Source organism: Mauremys mutica, chromosome 7 (assembly GCF_020497125.1).
Source record: "Mauremys mutica isolate MM-2020 ecotype Southern chromosome 7, ASM2049712v1, whole genome shotgun sequence".
In the NCBI taxonomy this organism is placed as follows: Eukaryota; Metazoa; Chordata; order Testudines; family Geoemydidae; genus Mauremys; species Mauremys mutica.
The window spans coordinates 68,944,863-68,968,300 of record NC_059078.1 but is presented as its reverse complement, the minus strand read 5'-3'; the positions used below and the strand labels follow the sequence as shown (position 1 = coordinate 68,968,300).

At 43.8% G+C, this 23,438-nt stretch overlaps 1 long non-coding RNA gene across 1 annotated transcript; it reads left to right on the top strand.

Moving 5' to 3' along the window:
* Positions 1–3,787: 3,787 nt before the first annotated feature.
* On the top strand, positions 3,788–17,719 carry LOC123373570. The gene is made up of 3 exons (XR_006580763.1): positions 3,788–3,921; positions 9,584–9,752; positions 17,356–17,719. It is a non-coding gene; the product is annotated as an uncharacterized LOC123373570 (long non-coding RNA).
* Positions 17,720–23,438: the final 5,719 nt, after the last annotated feature.

The window sequence follows — 23,438 nt, the reverse complement described above, 5'->3', positions numbered from 1 at the left end:
TCAAAACTGTTTTTCAGTGGAAACTGGGTTTTCAACTCAATGACATTTTCTTGCAAAGTGTCTGATTTCCATGGAAAATTTTGAGATTATATTTATATGTGTAAAACCAGAACACCAGAAAACTGATCTATTACAGTTGAAAACCAAAATATTTCAACTCTGAAATGTGGCTATGGTGCCTCATGGGATTTATAATTTGAATATATCATTCTCATCTCCCAGATAGGCTCCCCAGCTGGACTATGTCTTGATGTACTGCAGCTATGTGACTGCCATGATCCCTCACCCAAAGGGATACCATGGTGTATAAGGGGAGATGTAGTCTGACCAGGGAGCCCGGCCTAGAGAGGAGAATGGAGGAAAGCCAAGCATCTGGGTGGGTGCAGAATGGCCCAAAAAGTTCAAGTCAGGCCCTATTGTGGTATATGTCTTTCTAGTTTATTAGCATTAATGGGCAATGTTAAAAAAATTGGGGGGACACACTGAGGGTGCTAGAGGATATTAAGTAACTGCCCCCTTACTCACTTGTACTGGTGTGCTATATCACTGCTTCCTACAAGCTGGGATAGCAGATCCACAAAGTCATTTCCTTCCACACTCATTCAGATAGGCAGGAAAGAACAGCAGCAGGGGTAACTTTACTCCATACTCTCTAATGCTCCCAAGGACATTAACCAGCACACTGGGGAGTATATGGTGCGACAGATAAAGACCTGGAGCAGTTTACACCCTCCAGGAGCAGTGAGGAGACCAGAAGGTAGATTGTGACCCAAGGAGAGTCAATCTCCCTCACAGGCTGCAGCAGCACAACAACATGGCACCCATACTCCAGGCTAGATTGCAAACTGACAATCTACCCTTTGGTGATTCAGTTCCAATAATAGCTAACATAAACTACTTTGACTGAGAGTCTGAAAATGTCATGTAATCAGTCTTTTCCCCAGATGTTTCTAATATTTCCTGATCTTATCCGGCCTGGAATATCATAAGGAAAATGTGAGAACATTCCCCTCACATTCGTGGCAGTGCTTCTTACAAAGCATCACAATGTTTATTAAAGGTAATTCCACTTCTCTAAACTCAGGAATGGCTTGAATTCAGTTTGGCTTGGCCAGGTCTAAACTACAGACCTATACTGGTATAACTACATCACTCAGGGCTGTGAAAAATCCACACCCCTGAGTGATGTAATTATAGCAACCTAACCTGCGTAGACAGCGCTATATCAGTGGGACGGCTTCTCCCACTAACATAGGAGAGGGAATGGTGTCCCTAGCCTCTTTGTCAGAGGGTGGAGATGGATGGCAGGAAAGAAATCACTTGATCATTACCTGTTAGGTTCACTCCCTCTGGGGCACCTGGCATTGGCCTCTGTTGGTACACAGGATACTGGGCTGGATGGACCTTTGGTCTGACCCAGTATGGCCGTTCTTATAGATGCCGTCTCCCGAGAAAGTGGATTAACTCCGCTGATAGGAGAAGCTCTCCTGTCAGTGTAGGAGTGTCTTCACTAAAGCACTACAGCTGGTGCAGCTGCGCTGCTATAGCACTGTACATGAAGACAAACCCTTCAATTAGGGAAAAGTTCAGATTAACTATTATTATCTGAAGCAATAAACCCATTTCTGTTCATTAGTGTTTTTGTTTTGCTTTTTAATCTAAAGTTATAACAGGCATCAGTGAATCACAGGAAGTGACAGCAAGTCAGTCACGGTACCATACAGTACACTTTAGAAGTATCAATATCTCTAAGAAAGCTAAAATCCTGAAACAAAGAGACAATAAAATATTTACTCCCCATCTTTGTGAAGCAATCACATTTTCCTTTTATTTTCTCTATGGTAGCAAATTGCTACTAACAAAAACCAATTGATCTCTTCACATTGTTTTGAACCAGTTATGCTGAAAATAGGAAACAACGCTCCCAATAAAGAGTCTTGATAAAGTTAAATACTCTTGCTTGCACAGGCACAGCGTAAAAATTTGATTTGCATAGGAACTAGCCACTAGCTGCAAATTATTACATTATGCAGGTTGTGACTCCGTAGCTAATAAAGAGTTGAGTTTTGCACTTAAAACCTTTTTGTTGAGTCTAGGCCTCAGACCAGGTTTATGCAAACACTCAGCTTTGGGCATGTGAGCCATCCTATTGACTTTCAGTGGAATTACTCCCATGTGTAAAGTTAAGCACATGCATAGCTCTTTGGAGGACTAGAACCCTAGTGTATCTGCCGGAAACAAACAGCATTTGTTCTATGTGTGTGTTTGTAATTATAGAATTTATTTTAATAATTTTAGATATAAAATAAATTACTCAATGATTTTTCTGGGAATTGACAAGTAAACCCGTTAATTTCTTAATGAATGGCAATTAAAAACTGGCTCTAAGAATTTTTCTGGGAGTGTGTCACTTTCTTCCATACTCCTCTGGATAACAAAGGGCTTCTTACTAACCTTACTAAGAGTGGAGCTAAGCGAAGTGAGACTTAACACCCAACTAATGGCACTGCTCTTTTGCCTGTTTGATCCTCACAGTAAGCTACATTTGAAGAAATTATGTATGCAATTAAGCAAAGTTAGTAATGTTCTTGCATCTAATTATTATGATTATAGTCAGGACCAGAACAATAATTCAGGTCATTATTAAATAGTATCCGTGTGACATCACAGAGAACTGGAGAGGAATGGTGGTGATTGGGCTTAATTTGTATGCTGCATTTTCATTGGCTGGCATAAGTCAGTGATGTGAGAGGACTGTACATGTGTCATGTACTTGATTATTTCTATACACATGTAATTCAATGCCCCTACATGAGTTGTTGTCTACAGGAACATGGGAACTCTGGATCTAAAAGCATGATCATCTACTTCTTGAGCTAAAAGACTCCTCTCCACTACCTCAAAGGCTGTAGCAGAGTCATAATCTTCTGTGTGGTCCAGCCATTAACTGGGGACAAACAGCCACACTGTGTAAGTGTGGGTTACACACAATCAGACAGAGCAATTGGAGTGGCTGATTCTCAGAGGTTGACTGGGGACCTATGAATCTAGGGTCAAACATTCCCTGGCTGCCCATGGATCACAGTGCCCTAAAAAACCTTAAGTCATCTGATCTCATTGCCTGCCAGAGCTTAGGACCTGCACAAGGTGTTCTGCTGTCTGCTTACCTTGCTACTTATGTAGGTGCAAACACTTCAATGCTAAACTATGGAAATACCCAGATCAAAACTACTTTAAGCTGTGGTTAAAGCTGACATTATGTGAAGGAAGGCATAGCCTGTACAACAAGCAACAGACAAAAACAAAACAAGGAAAAAGAAAAAGGTTTTGAAATATTAAAAGGAAAAAGAAAAGGAAGAATATAAACTCTAAAGCAGTCATTCCAAAATAGGAGAGCATACATGGCTGGGATGGAGATCACGGTCTATAACCATTCCCTCAAAAAAGTATTTACAAATATTCAAATACACTGAAAAACACGATGAATTTTTAAAAATATTTTCTAATATTTTCCATTGCTGAGAAATTATTTTTCAAAGTTTTTTTTTAAATGCCTGCAATTATTGGTGTCTGAAGCTAGTGTTTACCAATCCTTAAAGGACCAAATTAATCTACACACACCTAATTTATATTTTCCATAGTTATTTCTATCCATAACTGCACAGTGTAATAGTTTTGGGGGAGTAGAAGGAAACTGCAGAGTTAAGATTGAAATTTCATGTTTAATTCTGCCCCCTTGTGCCTATGTCTTAAATATAGTATTTCCCTATGGCCAGAAGCCTGTGCAGGCAGCTGCTCCGTATCCCTGTAATGAGCTCTCCAGTCCGATCCAGAAAGGGAGGCCAGCATCACAGAACCACGTGTCACAATCGTGATACTAGACGCGATAAATCAACCCCTGCTGGATCAGTCGCTTTGGAGGTAAGTGTAAACATGCCCTTAGTCATGCCAAAATTCAGAATGGGAGAGTGAGAGGAGGCTTGTAGTTTATATATATAGGAATCATTAAGTACATACCTCTGGTTGGGGTGTGTGTGTGTGTGTGTGTGTGTGTGTGTGTGTGTGTGTGTGTGTGTGTGTGTGTGTGTATTACATACAGATATATCACTATTGGAATTTCTATGAAATTGTTCTGTTCCATGTCTCCAGTGGGCTTTGATTTTCCATGGCTGCCCCAGGTCTCTGCCTCATGGTTTTGTGAGGACAAAGTTGGAAGCTGCCCTAATTTAGTCATCTTTCAGCGGGGAAAGAAGAAGTGTATAGTCTGGTTCTGAGAAGCAGAGTTAGCAATACAGCAGCTGATGCAGTCAACGCCACAAAATATCCCACTGCAATCCTTCAATACCAAACACCATTAGACCCATGTATCCTCTGCTTTCTACCCCAATCCCTCCCAGCTAAATTACTAGAGATGCTCAAAGTTCCCACTCTTTCTCCTTGCAAACTTCCTGAGATCCTCAAAGTTTCTATTCAACTGGGTAAGATGGAACATTGCTTTGTTTAATATACCTAATCCCTTTTTATCAGAACTTCATCATTTTCAGTCTGTACTCAAGTTCCACCAACCAACCAAACAAAAAAATCCAACTCCTTTAATAAGGGAGCTATTTTTTAAGTAAGACAATTTACACTGGATCTTGCAACAAACCGAAAGAAAGAAAGAAAGAAAGAAAGAAAGAAAGAAAGAAAGAAAGAAAGAAAGAAAGAAAGAAAGAACTTTATAACCTCCCAATTTCTTTCTATTAAATACACCACAAGACAGGAAATACTTCCCACCACTGACTTCACAATGTTGGGCTTTGTGCTGATAGAATGACATTATGGTGCAGACCTAAGACAGGAAGGTGCCTTGCCTCAAAGTATAGTATCTCCTTATATCAGTTTAAATTATTTGCCAAGTAATACAACTGATGATAGCATACAAAATGCAGTGCCAGTCTCCAGTCCTGGTTTGACAATTGAGACATAGTGAGTTTTACAAAGCAAATGAAGTTTGAATAAAATCAGTTCAGAAATGTTAAGGTACTGAAGAAGGCCCTCTGGATGTGTGCCATATTTTACTTTAAGGCTGTCTGTATAGAAGTTTGAGTGCCTTTACTCCGTCCAGCAACTAGTCAATCCAACTGCAGCAAGTAGTCACAGTGGCCATGCAAGGAGAAGAGAGAGGACGTGCCATCATGGGTAAGTGACTGGAGACATTGTGACACTAAACACATAGAGCCTGGTCCAAGGCCCACGGAAGTTAATGGGAATATTTCTATTGACTTCCACAAACTTTGGATCAGGCCCATTGTTAGCAGTGTGGCTGGAATAGATCAAGTAGTGAAGTGGAAAGGAAGGGACTTGACAGTAAGTTGGGCTAGGAGCACTTAAAACAAGCTGTGACCGGAGTCCCGGGGAGCCAGCTGAGGTCACTCAATTAGGGTGATCTGCAAAGAATGGGGCAGACAATCCCCAAACATGGAGGACATTCCAATACTTAGATTTACCAAGCCAGCACAAAAAAGCTTCTATAATACCTCACTGGTTACCCAGAAGCCAACAACACAGTTCCCTTAAAGCAACCCATCGTTAGGCCTCCACCCAGACACCCAAGTCAAATATGATGAGGAAAGGATGAGGATGAGGAAAATCTGATTCATCATATAAAATAGTTCTACCAATTCCAAAGGATCGGACACATTACCTCCCAGGTTAATGAATATTCCAGATCTTACCCAAATACACTCTTACTGCCAATTCTTATTAACTAAACTAAAATGTATTAAAAAAGAAAAGAGAGAGGGTATTGGTTAAAAGATACATACAGACATGAGTTCAATCTACGGAGGTTCAGATTCATAGCACAGATGGTGAGCATTGTAGTTGCAAAGAGTTCTTTCAGAAGTAGTTCATAGGTTATAGTCCAATGTTTGTATTTAGGGTAATTCCAGGTTGGGATTCTGGAGATCTCAACCTGTCAACGCAAGCTTCTCCCACATGAAGCATTAAGCAGATCTGAGATAAAAAGGATTGGGACCCAAAGCATCTTTATAGAGTTTCAGGCCTTCTTGTGACAACTCTGAGTCCTTTGGCGAACAATAGGCAATAATGGGGAATTTTGAAGTATATCAATTTCCTAAGCATCGCAGGTAATTATCAATACCGATTAACATAAGGCAATTTCCCATTTTTCATCATTCTCAGGTGATTTGCTATACATGTCAAAGAGAGATGAATACAACTATATCTTATGTTTACAGTTCATCTAAATGTTAATATGTCCTTTTGATCTCTGAATTAACAGAATACAGCATAGACAGGGACAGCTTGATTACATTGTTAACCTTTTACAATATATATGTAAATACACAAAAACACAAACATTATTTATCAAAATGTCTTTAAGAGTTGAATTTGGGTCAATTATCCTGCAGGATGCTTAACCCTTTCTGGTCATGCATCACACAAGCTATTAGAGAAATCTGGGAACCAGGAGCTGAGAAACCTTTGACAAAAATGTGGGTAAGAGATAATATAGCTACCATAGCAGAGGATACTATGGGGAAAATTGCTACTAAATCATGAAGAGAAGTTAACATTGGGATACCTCAGACATTAGAATGGAGACAGGTGATATTCATCATATTTATACATGACCTGGAAGAAGAAGGTAAACAGTGACGTGGAAATATTAGCTAACAGAATTTCTTTTAGGATAGTAAAGACAAGGAACGTTTTTGAGAAACACAAAAATAGGGTCAAAGACAAATTCTTCATGACCAAGCCCGAGAAATGATGTTGCTCTGTTTGGTGTATTATGGGGTTTGACACATTTCGCAGAAGCAGCTAGCACTAGCCATTGTGGAAGACTGGACATTACATTAGATGGAACATTAGTCTGCACCTGAACAACTATCTCTGTATCAATAGTTAGCTAACTGAGACTCCCACAACGGTAAGAAAAGAACATCTAACAATTTTCTGATAGAACCAGATATTTCATCTTTTGTTGTCTCAGCCATTGCACTGCACAAACGGTGTCCTGTCTAGAGCCGAGTGCACAATTCGTAATGGATAATTTATTTGGCTAATTTAGCCTGTTTTCTTCCTCTTAGTGAATTGTTCACATGCAGATAATGAAATTATCCACTTTCTCTGTTACTCAAATTGTGGTGTGAATTTTTGAGCTGATAATTCTTGGTCTGAAAATCATTCAAATTGTAGATTACAAATTTTTGCAATATGCAATCTGTGCTGTGTTGGATACTTATGTAAGTCCACGTGGTATTGGATCTCTTCTCTGATTTGGCTTACTAGTGTCACTTATTAGCACCGATTTAAGTCATATTTTTTAAAATACAATTTTTGCATAAATATTGGAAATTTGAGCTGAAAAAGTATGCTTTTTGCAGGTATTAATTTTAGTCGAGTTTCAATTTTTTCAGAGTAAATACAGCTGAATCAAATGTCTTTTTGGAATTTGAAGACTTTTTTTGCAAATTGGTGAAGAGACCATTCTCCCACACCTAGTTGTGATACTCTGATGAATAAAATGCTGTCCACCCAGCAATTAAAGATAAATATATCTTTGTTTTCAGCTGTGAATTTTTTTCTACTAGTATGGTGCAGAAGGCTTATGCTCTTCATGCCCCTTATGCCACACACTGGAGATGCACAGAATGTCACGGTCTGACCAGCTATGCAGAGGTCTCCATACTTCCTGCATGGTACAGAGGGGGGCTTCACTTCAGATCCAAATAAATTGGCACAAAGTGCGAGCAAAAGGGGAGGATCTGCACACATCCAGTTATCTTGACGCCCTGCATAAGTGGCACAGAGTGTCCCCAACCATGTTTCCAGTCTATGGGTTGGAGTAGCAGCTGTCAAGAACCTCAGTTGCAGCTCCTGACCTCCTGCCGATGTTTGAATTTCATCCCTCACTCCCCCTGGGAGAGTCCATTTAACAGCCTGATGACACTGGCTTTGTATGGAAGGGGTGGATTCCCCCTCCCCCAATACATACAGCCATGGTGCCACTTGAAATGAAAAACACAAATATTTTCTTAATGGTGCTATATGTCCTCATCTTTCAAAGACATGGAGAGAGGCCAGGAACTCTGTTCAAAATACCAGCAAACCATTCAATCCATCAGAACAAAATTAGATATTATATGTGAGAAGGTACAAAGAAAACTTGACTGTTAGGTTGATCAGGGGAGCAAAAAGTATGGCAATGAAGATAACGTAAAACCCTTCATCCCTATAATCTGAAGGATGAGAAAGGATTAAGAAGGGCATATTAATTGAAATACACCTGATTTTAAGAGTAAGGATATTGCTGAGTAGATAATCAAGCATAAATTGTAGGACAGTGGGTAAAATGGAAAGGAGTAATTTCACACCTGACAATTGAATTACTTTTCCCCTGAAGAATAATGACTGAAATGTTACCTACCAAGAAATGTTGTTGAAGTGGGAAACTTAGGGTTCTCTTGTGTCCTTCAAGAAACAATTAGTGCTATTTTAAGGCAAACAATATTAAAAGCAATGAGACTCAATGAGCTGAACAACCTTCCTTCCTTCCGACATTCCCGATGTTCTTCATAATGTATCCTTTCTTTAAACATTACACCCCTCAATTAGCTCATAATTGCAGTCCATGCCATATGAATTATGCATTATTTGATACAAATTCAGGTTCTCTGGCACAGAGCAAATCTGAGACAGTTCCAGAACGTGGAGTAATTACAAAAGTAATCCCCCAAGACCCACTGAGAAAATGAATGTTATCTAGTTTAAAGACACCAATTGGTTAGCATGGCGCCCCTGTGCTAGGCTCCCCACTAGGCTGCCAAGGAAGCATGTGAGTTTGTTGCAGTGGGAATTAAGGTCTACATCCTTAAGTGGTGTAAATCAGCAGAGTTCAGTTGGGGTCAATGGAGTTACACCAGTTTACACTAGCTGAGGATCTGGGCTTAATTAATCTGTATTGACTCAAATTTTATCCTTGATAGAGGTGCTTGATTGAAACTCTTTTTATTGAATGAAAAGAGGACTTGAGAACGTTATTGATAAAAACAAAACAAGCCCCACAAAACACTATGGCTTGATTTATTTAAATACTAAAATGTCAGGAAGAGGAGGAGACTGTAGCTCATTAGTACATTAAAATATATAGCAGGTGTGAACTACCTGGACAAAGGAAGCTGTTTCTCACTTTTTGGTGTCTGTGTAGATTTAGATAACAGTACTTGAGAGAGAAAATAAATGTAACACATTAGAAGGGAGCCTAACTTGTAAAAGTGATTTCTAACTAAGTGTGAGCCATTTCAGAATAATTTGGTTCCCTCAACACCTGGCAAGCAATAGATATCTGGTAAGAGACAAAGCCATCATACCTTTTTTTTTTTAAATCTCCATGGCACGGACAGAAGTAAATCTGTCTGATTTAGGTGCTTGTTTCTATGCTGGACATATTTTTGATCCCCAAACACCCATAAATACTTAAATAGAATTTGTACAATGCCGTCATATTTATATCTTCCAGGTGAAAAAAAGTCACGTTGTAATTCTTGCCATTTTTTTTCCCTGTGGAGATCAGTGGGAATTCTGGCTGCATGAGGACTGAGAAAAAATTTATGTAAAGACTTCAAGATCAGGATCCATACACATTTCTTTGCTGAGCTGGTATTTTCAGTCTGATGGAGAGCAAAGTAATGGTTGCACTGTGTTATCCCACCTCCCTGGCTCCCAAAGCATGAAGAGGAACGGTAAGATCTATGCCCAGGGAAATATCAATAGAAAATGCATTTAATGAGTTGGAGTGGAATGAACTGGATAATAAGTCATTTTGATAGGAAGGAGCCTTCTTTGTGGGCTATCTAGACACTTCCTACACCCTGTTACAAAACTGAATTAATTACTAGAGCTGTGAAGAATGTTTACAATGGAACTAAAACCATAGGAGAGTCACCTGGTTTTGGGTTTCATCATAAACTTGAGACCCGTCCTCAGTTCACCAGGATGTTTACTATGGATTGCAAACCTTCTGAGGGAACCTGGGCTCAGTATCAAGGAGATTTGGGACAATTACAGTTTTGCATCAAAACAAATGAAACTCTGATCTTGACTGACTTTAAATCTTTGCAGTTTATTTGCAGCTCAGTATCAAAGGGTACAAAATCCTTGTGAAATGAAACTGAAGACAGTGTTTTCAAGTAAGCCTGAAATCCTAAACTACCAAGTCTCACATAAGGATCCCTAAGTGTCTGTATATGAAAAGGAAGCCTAGTTTTGCTATCTCCAAAGATGTTTATTCCATAGCTTGTTTAAATGACCCTTAGCCCAACAACCAATCAAACAAGCAGCAAAGAAAACATTCATTTCTATTCAAAATAGGAAATTAAATAGCACAAATTCTTTAGCTTTCCCGAATTCTTATATCAACCTATTCTAATTCAGGATTGTTTATATAACTTCATTTGCCAGGAAAATTTGTATCTGAAAATGAAGTTGCATAACCTTTAAACTATTACAGATCTCTGGCAGATCAAACACATTCAATTCTCTAATGATAGAGCTATCTACTTAATCTCCTTGAGTAAAAATTCTCAATTCTAACAGAGAAGTGTTTTAACTGCTGTAATTACAAGAGACCATGAGCTCTGAAGTGATCATGCTAATTCAATAAATTAGATGGTATTTTTCAAGTCTTTTCTACCTATTTATAGTGTGCCGGCTACCCGAGGGTGGCATCCTAGACTTTGAAAGGTCAGTAAGATCCCATGTTCACAGTCTACCAAACTATCTTATTCCCGTCAGCATAGTATCTGAGCACCTCACAGTCTTTAATGTTTTTATCCTCACAATACCCCTGTGAGGCACAGAAGTTCTATTATCCCTATTTTACAGAGGATTAGAAGCACAGAATGATTAGGTGTCTTTCCCAAAGTCACACAAGAAATCTGTGGAGAAGGGAGGAATTGTATCCAGGTCTCCCAAGCTAGCACCCTAACTATTGGATTGTGTTAACATAGAGTAAGTCAAATTCTACACCCATACAACCCCATTATATCCTTTAGTTTTCTCAGTACTAGGTGTAACAGAAACAGAATCTGACCCATTCTAAACATGGAGTTTTCTACTGGAACAGAGATTTGAAATTACTGACAGTTGAAAAGTGAAAACTAAAGGATATTACCACCAACTACAAAATAAATATTACTCACTTCCCCCTTTATTTCTGATATCTAGAGTGGTGTTTCCTCACCAGGACTGCCTTCAAGATGGTGTCACCAGGTTTTCAAACATTCCTTCATATTAGGTTCACTTTGTTCCCTCTACTGTTGCCGCCGTTCATCTGCTCTTTTAGCTTTTCAAGCATCCAGCAAAGAGAAGCATGTTAGGGTATGTCTACACTACAAGAGTAGTTCGATTCAACTTAAGTCGAATTTGTGGAATCGACCTTACAAAGTCGAATTTGTGTGTCCACACTAAGGACACTAATTCAACTTTGTGAGTCCACACTAACGGGGCAAGCGTCGACTTTGGAAGCGGTGCACTGTGGGCAGCTATCCCACAGTTCCCGCAGTCCCCGCTACCCACTGGAATGCTGAGTAGAGCCCCCAATGCCTGCTGGGGAAAAAATGTGTCGAGGGTGCTTTTGGGTAACTGTCATCATTGAATCATCACTCCCGCCGGCGGGAAATCAGTTCGCGCACTTTTCCTGTTAGCGACAGCGCAGACGCCACAGCACTCCACTGCGATCATGGAGCCCGCTGCGATCATCGCTGCACTTATGGCCGTTGTCAACTCCTCGCACCTTATTGTACACCTCTTCAACAGTCAGATGCTGAGAAATCGATCGAGGAGGCTCCGGCAGCGCGGTGAGGACATGAAGTCACAGAGTGGCACAGACCTCTCAGAAAGCACGGTACGCCGCGCCGTGGAAATCATGGTGGCAATGGGTCATGTTCATGCTATGGAACGGTGATTCTGGGCCCGGGAAACAAGCACGGACTGGTGGGACCGCATAGTGCTGCAGGTCTGGGATGAATCACAGTGGCTGCGAAACTTCCGCATGCGTAAGGGCACTTTCCTTGAACTGTGTGACTTGCTGTCCCCTGCCCTGAAGCGCAAGGACACCTGGATGCGAGCAGCCCTGAGTGTGCAGAAGCGAGTGGCCATAGCCCTCTGGAAACTTGCCACGCCAGACAGCTACCGGTCAGTAGCAAACCAATTTGGCGTGGGCAAATCTACCGTGGGGCTTGCCGTGATGCAAGTAGCCCACGCAATCATTGAGCTCCTGCTCTCAAAGGTAGTGGCCCTGGGAAACGTCCAGGTCGTCATAGATGGCTTCGCCGCGATGGGATTCCCAAACTGCGGTGGGGCTATAGATGGCACTCACATCCCTATCCTGGGACCGGCCCACCAGGCCAGCCAGTATATTAACAGAAAGAGCTACTTTTCAATGGTGCTGCAAGCACTGGTGGACCATAGGGGACGCTTTACCAACATCAACATCGGGTGGCCGGGCAAGGTTCATGACGCGCGTGTGTTCAGGAACTCTGGTCTGTTTAGATGCCTGCAGGCAGGTAGTTTCTTCCCGGACCACAAAATAACTGTTGGGGATGTGCAGATGCCTACAGTGATCCTCGGGGACCCAGCCTACCCGCTAATGCCCTGGCTCATGAAGCCCTATACAGGCGCCTTGGACAGTGACAAGGAACTCTTCAACTACCGGCTGAGCAAGTGCAGAATGGTGGTGGAGTGTGCTTTCGGACGTCTCAAGGGGAGATGGAGGAGCTTACTGACTCGCTCGGATCTCAGCGAAACCAATGTCCCCATTGTTATTGCAGCTTGCTGTGTGCTCCACAATCTCTGTGAGAGCAAGGGGAGACCTTTATGGAGGGATGGGAGGTTGAGGCAAATCGCCTGGCTGCTGATTACGCTCAGCCAGACACCCGTGCAATTAGAAGAGCCCAGTGGGAAGCGCTGTGCATCCGAGAGGCTTTGAAAGATAGATTCCTCAGGTTGCAGGGTAACCTGTGACTGTTCAGTTTCTTTACAGAGAAGCTGAACCTGCCCCTGTTTCAATTACTGTTGACTTTCTTTTGCGGTTACATACCCCGTTCACCACGTATCCCCCCTTCCAACACACGTTTAAAAATAAAGCTAATGGAATATTGTTAATTAACAACGTTTTCTTTACTAATGAATTCACGTTAAAGGGTTGAAACAGGGACGCAGACTGTGGTGGGTAGGGTGTGCAGTGATGTTAACACCGCTTCTACACTCGAGGAATGACAGGCTCCTGCTCCTAGAGCGGTCTGCAGTGCCGGACTGGTTGTTTCAACGGAGCCTGCCATCCCTCCTTTTTGGGACTCTGTGTGCGGCGGCTATGTGGCCTTGTGGCAGGGGAGGACTGGGGGGAGGACGGTTACAGGTGGGTGTGCAGGAAGGGGTGAGGGGTGCAGGCTCTGGGCTGGGGGGTGGGGGCGTAGGAAGGGGTGAGGGGTGTGTGGGAAGGGGGAGGAGGTGTAGGGGGATGAGGGCTCTGGCTGGGGCTGAGGGTTTGGGGCATTGGAGAGGCTCAGGGCTATGGTGGAAGGGCAGGGCAGCCTGCCTTGCCATTTGTGGATGGCAGGCGCTAGGACCCTGGGGCAGCAGACAGCATTTCTGCTGGGAGCCGCTCTACTGTCAGGCAGGGGTGCAGCGCGGCGGGGCGGGGGGAGACCCGTGGGGGCCAGGGCCCGATCCAGGCAGGGCCGGGGGAGAGACCCAGCTCCAAATATAGCTGGAGCAGGGCATCTGCCACCTATGCACAGAACATGAAAAACACCTCCCAGACTGACCAGGGTGCCTAGTGACTGCACTGTGTGTGTGACCTGCTGTAGATCCTGCCCCCGTGTCTGTACCCTGGTAATGGTGACTGTCCTATTCAATTACCAAACCCCTCCCCCCCTTCACACAAAGTCTTCTGTAAAGAAAAATGACGGAAACAGTAATGAACAGCAAACTATTTTTAATAATCAACTACACAGTTAGTGGATGAAACTGGGATTTGGCCTTGGGTGACCCAGAAAGGGAAGGACTTCTCAAAATTTAGCGAATGAGAGCTTTTTGGTACTTGAGCACTCTGCTGGGGTGGAATGACAGTGTTCACGGCCCTTGGCGCACCTCCTTCTTGTTATTTTGGGTGAGGGGGGTATTGGACTTTGTGACGGGGGAGGGCGGTTGCAGATACAGTGCAGGGGGGCTCTGTCCTCCTGCCTGCGGTCCTGCAGAACATCCACAAGGCGCCTGAGCATGTCCGTTTGCTCCCTCATTAGCCCAAGCAGCGTTTGAGTCGCCTGCTGGTCCTCCAGATGCCATCTGTCCTCCCGTTCGCTGTGTGAGCGCTGCTGCTGAGAGAGGTTCTCCCTCCACTGGCTCTGCTGGGCCGCCTCGGCTTGGGAGCAGCCCATAAGTTCTGCGAACATCTCGTCCCGTGTCTTTTTCTTGCGCCGCCTAATCTGCTCCAGCCTCTGTGAGGGGCATGCTGGAGCAGGTCGGGATACAGTTGCAGCTGTGTGATGGGAAAAAGGGAGTGAATTCCTTACAAAGATACATTTTTGGAAAGAAGAAACATAGTCTAGTCAGTCTCTGTGAACAAGACCATGCACAGCACTCACTCAGGGAAAGTTTGAATTTTCGGAATTCGCTTTCATTGCCTGGGGGATTGCACTGCAGATCAGACAAGCGGGGCAGGACAGCAGAATCCGTGGAGCAGCCAGGCATGGTAAGCCAAAGACTTTTGGCTGCTTAAAAGTGAATGTATACCACTGTCCTCTTGCTGCAGGCAATCCTGAAAGCATAAACTCTGCCCCTGTTCCACCCCCTCGCGTCTGTTCCATGGGAAAGATCCCTGTATGCTGCCACTCTGCAGCCTCCACCACGTGGCTGTAAAGTGACGCTTCTTGTTATGCAAAGGAACAGTGAGGCACTCCCAATACTAATAGTAAACAAATTACTCTAATTAAATGCAGGAGTCTCCGAGCGACATCACCCTGAGGAGGGTCACTGAGGCAGATAGAGAGCGCATGCTGCGTGAAAGCGAGCACAAACCAGGGGCCTATGCTGCCATGCTCGTGGAGGCAATGGTCCCGGAGTACCAGATGAAAGCCTGGCGCGGAAAAGTGTGCTACCACGGAGCACCCAGTAAGGCAGCTCTCCCCAGGAACCTCATGCGGAGGCTTTTCGATTACCTCCAGGAGAGCTTCTCGGAGATCTCCCAAGAGGATTTCTGTTCTATCCCCATATATATTGACCTTCTTTTCAACTAGTAACTATTCCTGCTCCATTAAAAATAAATGTTAACATGTTTAAAGCACTTACAGACTGATCCTTCCCCTGATTCAGGGTCCGGGGTAACGGCTGGGGAGGGTTGGTAGGGGATCTCACTGAGGGTGATGAAGAGATCCTGGCTGTCTGGAAAATCAGCGTTGTAAGCGCTGTCGACTGCCCCCCCCTCCTCATCTCCTCCGTCCGCGAACATCGCCGAGGAACTGGCCGTCGACACTATCCCATCCTCAGAGTCCACGGACACTGGTGGGGCAGTGGTGGCAGACCCACCGAGAATGGCATGCAGTGCCTCGTAGAAGCGGCATGTCTGGGGCTGGGCTCCGTAGCGTCCGTTTGCCGCTTTGATTTTTTGGTAGCCTTGTCTGAGGTCCTTGACTTTCACGTGGCGCTGCGTTGTATCCCGGCTGTATCCTCTGAGTGCCATGGCTTTGGAGACCTTCTCGTAGGTCTTTGCATTCCGTTTGTTGGAGCACAGCTCTGAAAGCACAGACTCATCGCCCCACACAGCAATGAGATCCAAGACTTCCTGGTCAGTCCATGCTGGGGCCCTCTTTCTACTCTGAGATTCCCTGGACTCCTCTGCTGGAGAGCTCTGCATCGTTGCCAGTGCTGCTGAGCTCGCCACGACGTCCACACAGGAAATGAGATTCAAACTGGCCAGACAGGAAAAGGAATTCAAATTTTCCCGGGGCATTTCCTGTGTGGCTGGTCAGAGCATCCAAGCTCGGACTGCTGTCCAGAGCGTCAACAGAGTGGTGCAGTGTGGGATAGCTCCCGGAGCTACTAAGGTCGATTTGCATCCACACCTAGCCTAATTCGACATAGCCATGTCGAATTTAGCGCTACTCCCCTCGTCGGGGAGGAGTACAGAAGTCAAACTAAAGAGCCCTCTATGTCGAATTAAATAGCTTCGTGGTGTGGACGGGTGCACGGTTAATTTGAATTAACGCTGCTAAATTCGAATTAAAGTCCTAGTGTAGACCAGGCCTTTGTCTCCACCGAAGACAAAGATTAACTTTGTTAACCAACCAGCAGAGGGAGCTGGTAAAGCAAAAGGCCAAGAAGGCTTCCACCTGAAAGCTTAAGGCAAAATTGATCTCTGGTGTAACTCCACTTTGGTCCTCTTTTTCTGGGTACTTTAATCACAGTATCTGAGTGTCACAGGTTCATTAATGTGTTATCCTTAAAATACCCCATTTGATGTCAGAAAGTATTATTAGCCCTAATTCTATGGATGAGGAACTGAGACACAGAGGGTGAAATCTTGGCCCGCACTGAAGTTGATTGTGAAGTGTTTTGCCTTTGACTTTAATGGGGCCAAGATTTCACCCAGAGAGATTACATGAGTTGTCCAAAGTCATTTGGGAAATCTGTGTCAGAGCAAGGCATTAAACCCAGGTCTCCTTAGTCCTTGATCCAGAGACTTAGCAAAAGCACATACTTCCTTTCTGGATCAGAGGCTCCAGCAGCTCTAATACTGTTGATTCCTGGGTTCTCCCAAGGCATTCCCTTTCAGGGTGATCCCAAAATAATTTCTCTGAACCAAAATTACTTGTATATGGTTTTGTAAATATTCCAAGACAGCATGAGGAAATCTGACTATCTCCTAAAACTTGGAAATAAAGTTGCATTACCAATAATAAGAAATCCACAAGCAATTATGTAACTGTCTAAATATTTGTCAGTAAAGCTTTTCATTCCCTCCCTACCCCCCACCCCCCAAAGCCTGCTACATCCAAAATAGTCACACCATGAAGCACAGCGATTTCTTTTTGATCGCCAGCCATCCAATCCCGTTTTTTTAGAAGCCACCAACAAAACTATGACCCTTTCCACACACATATAATACAGCCAGTCACTCATGCATTAACAGCCATAAACCCCCAAAGGTCGTTTCCATGACAACCCCAGGGTCCTTAATGACCCTGACAGTTCAATGATTTTGTTTTGTTTGAGAGTGAAGGAATAATAAGTCTTCTCCCTCCCCACCCCCTCTGCTGCACTGATATGCTGTTCATTATCTGATTCTAGGATCAGCCCTGGAGACAGAGTGGCAGCCAGCCCTGAAAGACAAGAGCCTCACTGCAGACAAAGAACAGTAAAGGAACTGAGCGTGCTCAGCATACTGCAGCAGCAGCAGCCTCATTAATTCCATCACCAGCCCAATGAGTTTAAGCAAGCGCCAGGGGTATTACAATAGTTTGTAGCAATATGTTGCATAAGTGAGCCCCAAATCACTGTGCAGTTATTTAGAAAGTACATCTTGCATACCACTAACAGGAGTGCTTTTATTAATGATGTATACCAGAAACACAATAAGACATCGCAGCTACTCCGTAGCAAGACCTATAATTTTAATGATGTGATGAATAAGGCAATTAATGTACTTCAATTTATTCCCCATATGTATCATATTTAATGTCAGAAAACTAAAGAGATCTCCAAGAGAAAGAAGTATAATAATACATTGTTAAAACAGAGGAGGCTATTCCTCTGCCGTTGAATGCGTGTTGCCTGTTCTGCTCCAGAACTGAACTTCCTATTCTTTAATTTGAAACCAGTTTCAGGCATCTGTAGACTGCCACTTGTGCGGTTAAACAGAGCACATGTACTGAATGGTCTAAAAACTGGCTCATTGTTGACCCTATACAGTTCTTTATTAAACTCCAGGAAAATCTGCCTCCCTTGTTTACATGAAAGTGTATAAATTCACTGGATCACATTCCACCATTATCCCATCACTGTTGACCTTAGTGCAGTTATTGGCATGACATGTGGTGGCCCGGAAGCTTAGCTAAGGCTGAGATGCACAGTGTGCCTCTTTGAAGAGCGTGGGTCCAAAGTCTCTTGTATCTGCCCCAGGCCTGAACAAAGCTGTGCTTTGGGCTGCTCCCCTGACAGACATTGCAGAGCAACTTTCAAAACTCTAACGTAAACTGGCTGCCAATGGCCCCACGGGTGCTCTTACAGCGGTGGGGGGCGTATTGAGTGTTAGTGTGCTGAGCCTTAGCCACACCCCGTTTGCTGGGAGGCAGATTGTAGGAGCCAATACCACTGGAGGATCCTTCTACAGTGGGATGTTCACCCCTTGGCAACTACACTAATATTAGAGCTGCTTTGTGCCAGTGCTATGATACAAAGTGACCACAGCGTGACCCAGGGTCTGGACCATTATTACTGTATGCACATGCTACTCCTGTCTGAACTGTATGGGCCTGATCCAAAGTCCAGTCAAGTCAATGAGAGTCTTCTCATTGATTTCAATAGGCTTTGGATCTGGCCCTAGATGATCTATCCATCCCATAACAATAATGCTTATTACTTAAGTCCCAAGCCTATGAGTTACTGAGCATGTGCAATTCTGAACAACTTCAGTGGGGAAGCTGAGCATGCTCGACAGCTCAGGGGCCACTCAGAATCTGATAGCATTGGACCCAAAGGGCAAATATCTTTGAGGGTTGGCCCCTGTAAGGTGCTCAGCATTCTGAATTGTTCCTAAAGCACTTGAATAGTCCCAGTGAAGCCATTTTTTTTGAAGTCAAAGGGACTACTTGTGTTTACAACTAAGCATGTGCTGTCTAGGGGCCAGAGTGCTCAGCACCTGGCAGGATGGAAGAAGGCAAGGTCAGAATGAAATAACAGAGGGGAAATTAAGGTGAATTTATTTGTCCAAGGCTACAGAAGAAGCCAGAGTTGGTATTAAAACACAGGAGCTTCTGGCTGCCAGTCCTATGTTCAGGCCAATAGACTCCTTTGCACTATCCTAGCATTCTTTTTCCATGTATGTTACACACTCAAATAAAGTGATTCGCTTTTTAAGCCTGTCTGTGCTGTGTGTATTCATCCTCCCTACAGCCTAATGCAAGGTCACTGGAAAGTAGCACAGCAGCTTCCAAGCCTCCTGTGGGAAGGGAAAGAGATTTAAAAAAAAAAAAAGAGAGTTGAGTGTCTTGCTTCTGCTGCTAATCAGCCTCAGCAGCATGCCTTGGTTGTGTACTACAAAGGAAATCCAAATGATCAATTACAAACATTTTCTTTAGACTAGCCCCTATGCTCCCAAATATCACATTTCTTCCTGTCCTCCATCCTTGTCTGTCTTCATGTTGGGCAGCAGTTCCTTTCCCACAGTGCCCTGCCCCCACCCCTTCAAACAAATTCTCTGCTTCTCTGTCTTTCACCACCTCATATGTTCTGTGGAAGGAGCTAAGAGTTTGTGATTCATCCTCTCTCCATTGTCCCCTGTGTAGCTTGATAAAGTAACTTGTAATATATGTCCGATAGCAATTAGAGATGAACAGATGTAGAGGGCTGCTCCCCCCTTCCAAGTGTGCACGTAACGCACATTAATGTTAATGGGAATTATGTACATTATGTGCATCGAGGGGCAGGAGTGGTCCCTAAAAGTGCTTAAAGTTGGGAAAACCCAGCTGGTGATCTTGATCATTTGGTGTGTTCATGCACAGGAAACAGCCCTCTGATTTCATCCAGTTTATGAGCCTAGGACATGCTTAATCAGAGTCAAGTCAGGAAGAGAATTAAGGTTGACATTTTCAGTACTAACCTAAGGTAGTTAGGGGAGGGAGTTGGGCATCTAATTCCTTTAGGAACCTTAGACAATCCTAGCCTAAGAACATTACTGTTTATTTCTGTCCCTACAAAATATGAAAAAGTCAACTATGAAATTGTAAAGTTAACACTTTGGAGAGTTACTTTGATTATCATTTGTAATAAAGTAACATCCCCAATGAGGTAAACACTATACAAACACATAGAGACAGTCCCTGCCCCAAAGCGTTTACAATCTAACCAGACAAAAGAAGTGCTATGATGCCCATTTTACAGACTGCAATCTGAGGCACAGACCTAGATGAAGTGTCTTACTTAACTTCACACAGACAGCCATTATTAGAGCCAGGAATAGTCCTCAGGTTCCTGCGGTCTAATCCAGGACCTCGATCACAAGACCATCCTCCACCTTCACAGTTTACCCTGGTGCTCTCCTTTCAAGTTCTTTGGTACCTATGAAACAACAACTTACAACTGGGCTGTTTGAAGGCACCCGGTCTTATCCTCTCCCGCATTTTTATTTCATTCTGGTCACATGACACATACCAGTTCAAACTCTGGCTCCATCCAGAGACAAAAAATATCACATTGGGTCAGATTCTGTGGTGCATATTGAGTGCTACCCTACACCCCAAGTCATAGGAACTTGAAGGGACATATTTCTTGCCACTTCCACTAACTACAATGTCTGTTGAAAATTGGAAGGGAAAGTAAAACAGGTTTTAACTGTGGGACAGCATGAAGCGCAACAGCATCTGAAAACTTACAGTACAGATGTTTCCTCTGGGGATGTTAATGAGGAGGAAAAAAACCCAACATCTACAGTTTCTTCTTCCCATGATTTATCTTCTCTTTCAACTCTGCTATTATCATTATTAAAGTGTAATTTATTTTAAAAGGAAAACACTGCAGTTGATTTTTTTTCACATGTGCAGTACCATATGAAATTGGGCTGTTCCATGGGATGGTTGCAACAGAGCACAGGGAGTCAGGAGTGATGGAGTCTATTCCCAGTTATGCTAATGACTCATTGCATGAACCTAGGCAAGTCCTGACATTTCTGTAAGCATCTGTGAAAGGGGTATAATATCCCCTTCCACTAGGTGATGTGAAGCTTACTTCATGTTTGAAAATATTTTAAGATTCCTGGATAAATAGTGCTCTAAAGTGCCAAGTATCCTTAGCTATACACAGCTTATTTTTTCAACTAATGTAGCCTATCCCTTTCCTTGTATATACCAGATTTAAGATGAGGCATCAGTAGGTGACATAAAGAAAAATGAGATTACAAACTATACCCGTACTTGTTTCTAACAGTATTTATCCTGGCTGTGATTTCCCGGGTAATCAGCGCATAGAGACTGAAAAAAGAAAGACAGAACAACTATGCCTTTTCCATTTCAGTGTGAAGAGGAAGACAATAACAGCAAAGGTTCAGATACAACAGACCCCAAAAGCTATCTTTTTATTACCTGGATTGCTCAAATATAATCTATGGCAATTCACCCAGGCCTCCTGAGGCCGAATCGGAAGATACCACTGTTATTCCTCTCAGTACTAGCTGTTTGTGCTACTAGGGGCACAATTTGATGTCAAGACATAGGCTTCCACTTCCAGGAGGATAAGTATCTAGAGCTGGAATGAAATAAACAGAGCATCAGTAAATTTGGGTTCTGATGCTCTGGTTCTTTAGACTGGGATAATCATGAGATTTGGATATCCAATTTATTTCCCTCTGACTGTCAGGATCCCAGGTATGGTGGCATAGCCTGAGGCCAGGGTCTGGGTTGGAGGGAACTCAAGAATATGGGCCTAGGTCAGTCTAGAGGGTCAAGGCAAGAAGCTGTGACCTGTACCAGTCTCTCATTGTAGGAGTCAAGGGTCAATGAACCGCACCAAGTGAGCCAGCTGAAGTAGGGTTAGTGGAACAGAAACAGGGCAAGATGTCAGGAGCAGAGCAGGGGACCAGGAACTGAGGTCAGGTATCAGGAGCAGGGCAAGATGGCAGGAGTGTGCAGCAGGGTCTGTTTTAAGCAGCAAGCCAGGGATCCACCTAGTTTCATGGACAACCTCCAGCTCTTTTCCCTAGGCCTTAAATAGCATCTGTGGGCCAATGAGGGAATGTGGTAGGCTCTGCCAGTCAGGACCTCCATGGGCAGGACATCCAGTGGTACTTGAACCTACAGGGCTCATAGTAGGGACCTACCAGATTCACAGCCATGAGAAATGCATCATGGACTATGATATCTGGTCTTTCCCCCCTGAAATCTGGTCTTTTGTGTGCTTTTACTGTATACTATACATATTTCAAGGGGGAGACCAGCATTTCTCAAATTGGGGGTCCTGGCCCAAAAGGGAGTTGTGGGGGGGGTTGCAGTATTGCCACCCTTACTTCTGCGCTGCCTTCAGAGCCAGGTGGTCAGAAAGTGGCGGCTGTTGGCCAGGCGCCCAGCTCTGAAGGTGGCACCCAGCCTGCAGCAGCACAGAAGTAAGGGTGGCAATACCATACCATAACATCCTTACTTCTGTGATGCTGCTGGCAGCAGCTTTGCCTTCAGACCTGGCCTCCCAGCCAGTAACCACTGCTCTCCAGCTGCCCAGTGCTGAAGGAAGTGCTGCCACTAGCAGCAGGGCAGAAGTAAGGGTAGCAGTACTGCAATCCCCCTACAATAACCTTGCGACCGCCACACAACTCCTTTTTGGGTCAGGACCCCTACAATTAAAACACTGTGAAATTTTAGATTTAAATAGCTGAAATCATGAAATTTACTATTTTTAAAATCCTATGACTGTGAAATTGACCAAAATGGACCGTGAATTTAGTAGGGCCCTACTCATAGGTTGCTGTTCCCTGCTTCACCAGAGCTGTCAGGCGGCGGTGTGGACATGGCTGCTGCCCAGCAGCCTATAAACCAAGGTTCCTGACCTATGCTTCCTTGCACCAACCAACATAAAACAGTTGTTTTCTGTAGGTTTTTCAGCCAATTCAATGACAGATGAGTATTATCCTTTATTTATATTGCAGCTGATTGCTGGGCTGGTTTTCTGACACAATTATAAGAGCCTAAGGGTTGCTCTAAATTGTCTAATAGGCCAACCAGGTTGTGACAGCTGTTGGGGCTGCAGGGGCAAAGGGCAGCTCTGGCCACTCCCCACTTCTGGCTCTGTCTTACAGCAATCACAAGGAGAGGCATGCTGTAGGAGCTGCTACACAGACTTTATGCCAGAATTGGGGTAATTCCCCTGTGAGCAACTATGCCAAATCAGAGCCAGATCCCCAACTGGAGTTTTGAAACTGACTTCAGTAAGATCAGAACAAGAATTTCAGTTTGACAGTACACTTTAGCATCTTTGATCAATGAGTGACTTGTGTATAGCTACCTCATATTCAAGTCAGATTTGTAGTTTGCATAGCCAGGCCAATTCTATCCATTGCTGTTTGTCTGGGTTGAGGGTATTTGCCATCTGTTTCTAAGCACAGCTTATCTAAACCAGCAAGAAAAGAGATGTGTCACAGGAAGAAAGCATGCGAGTAATTAAAACTGGCT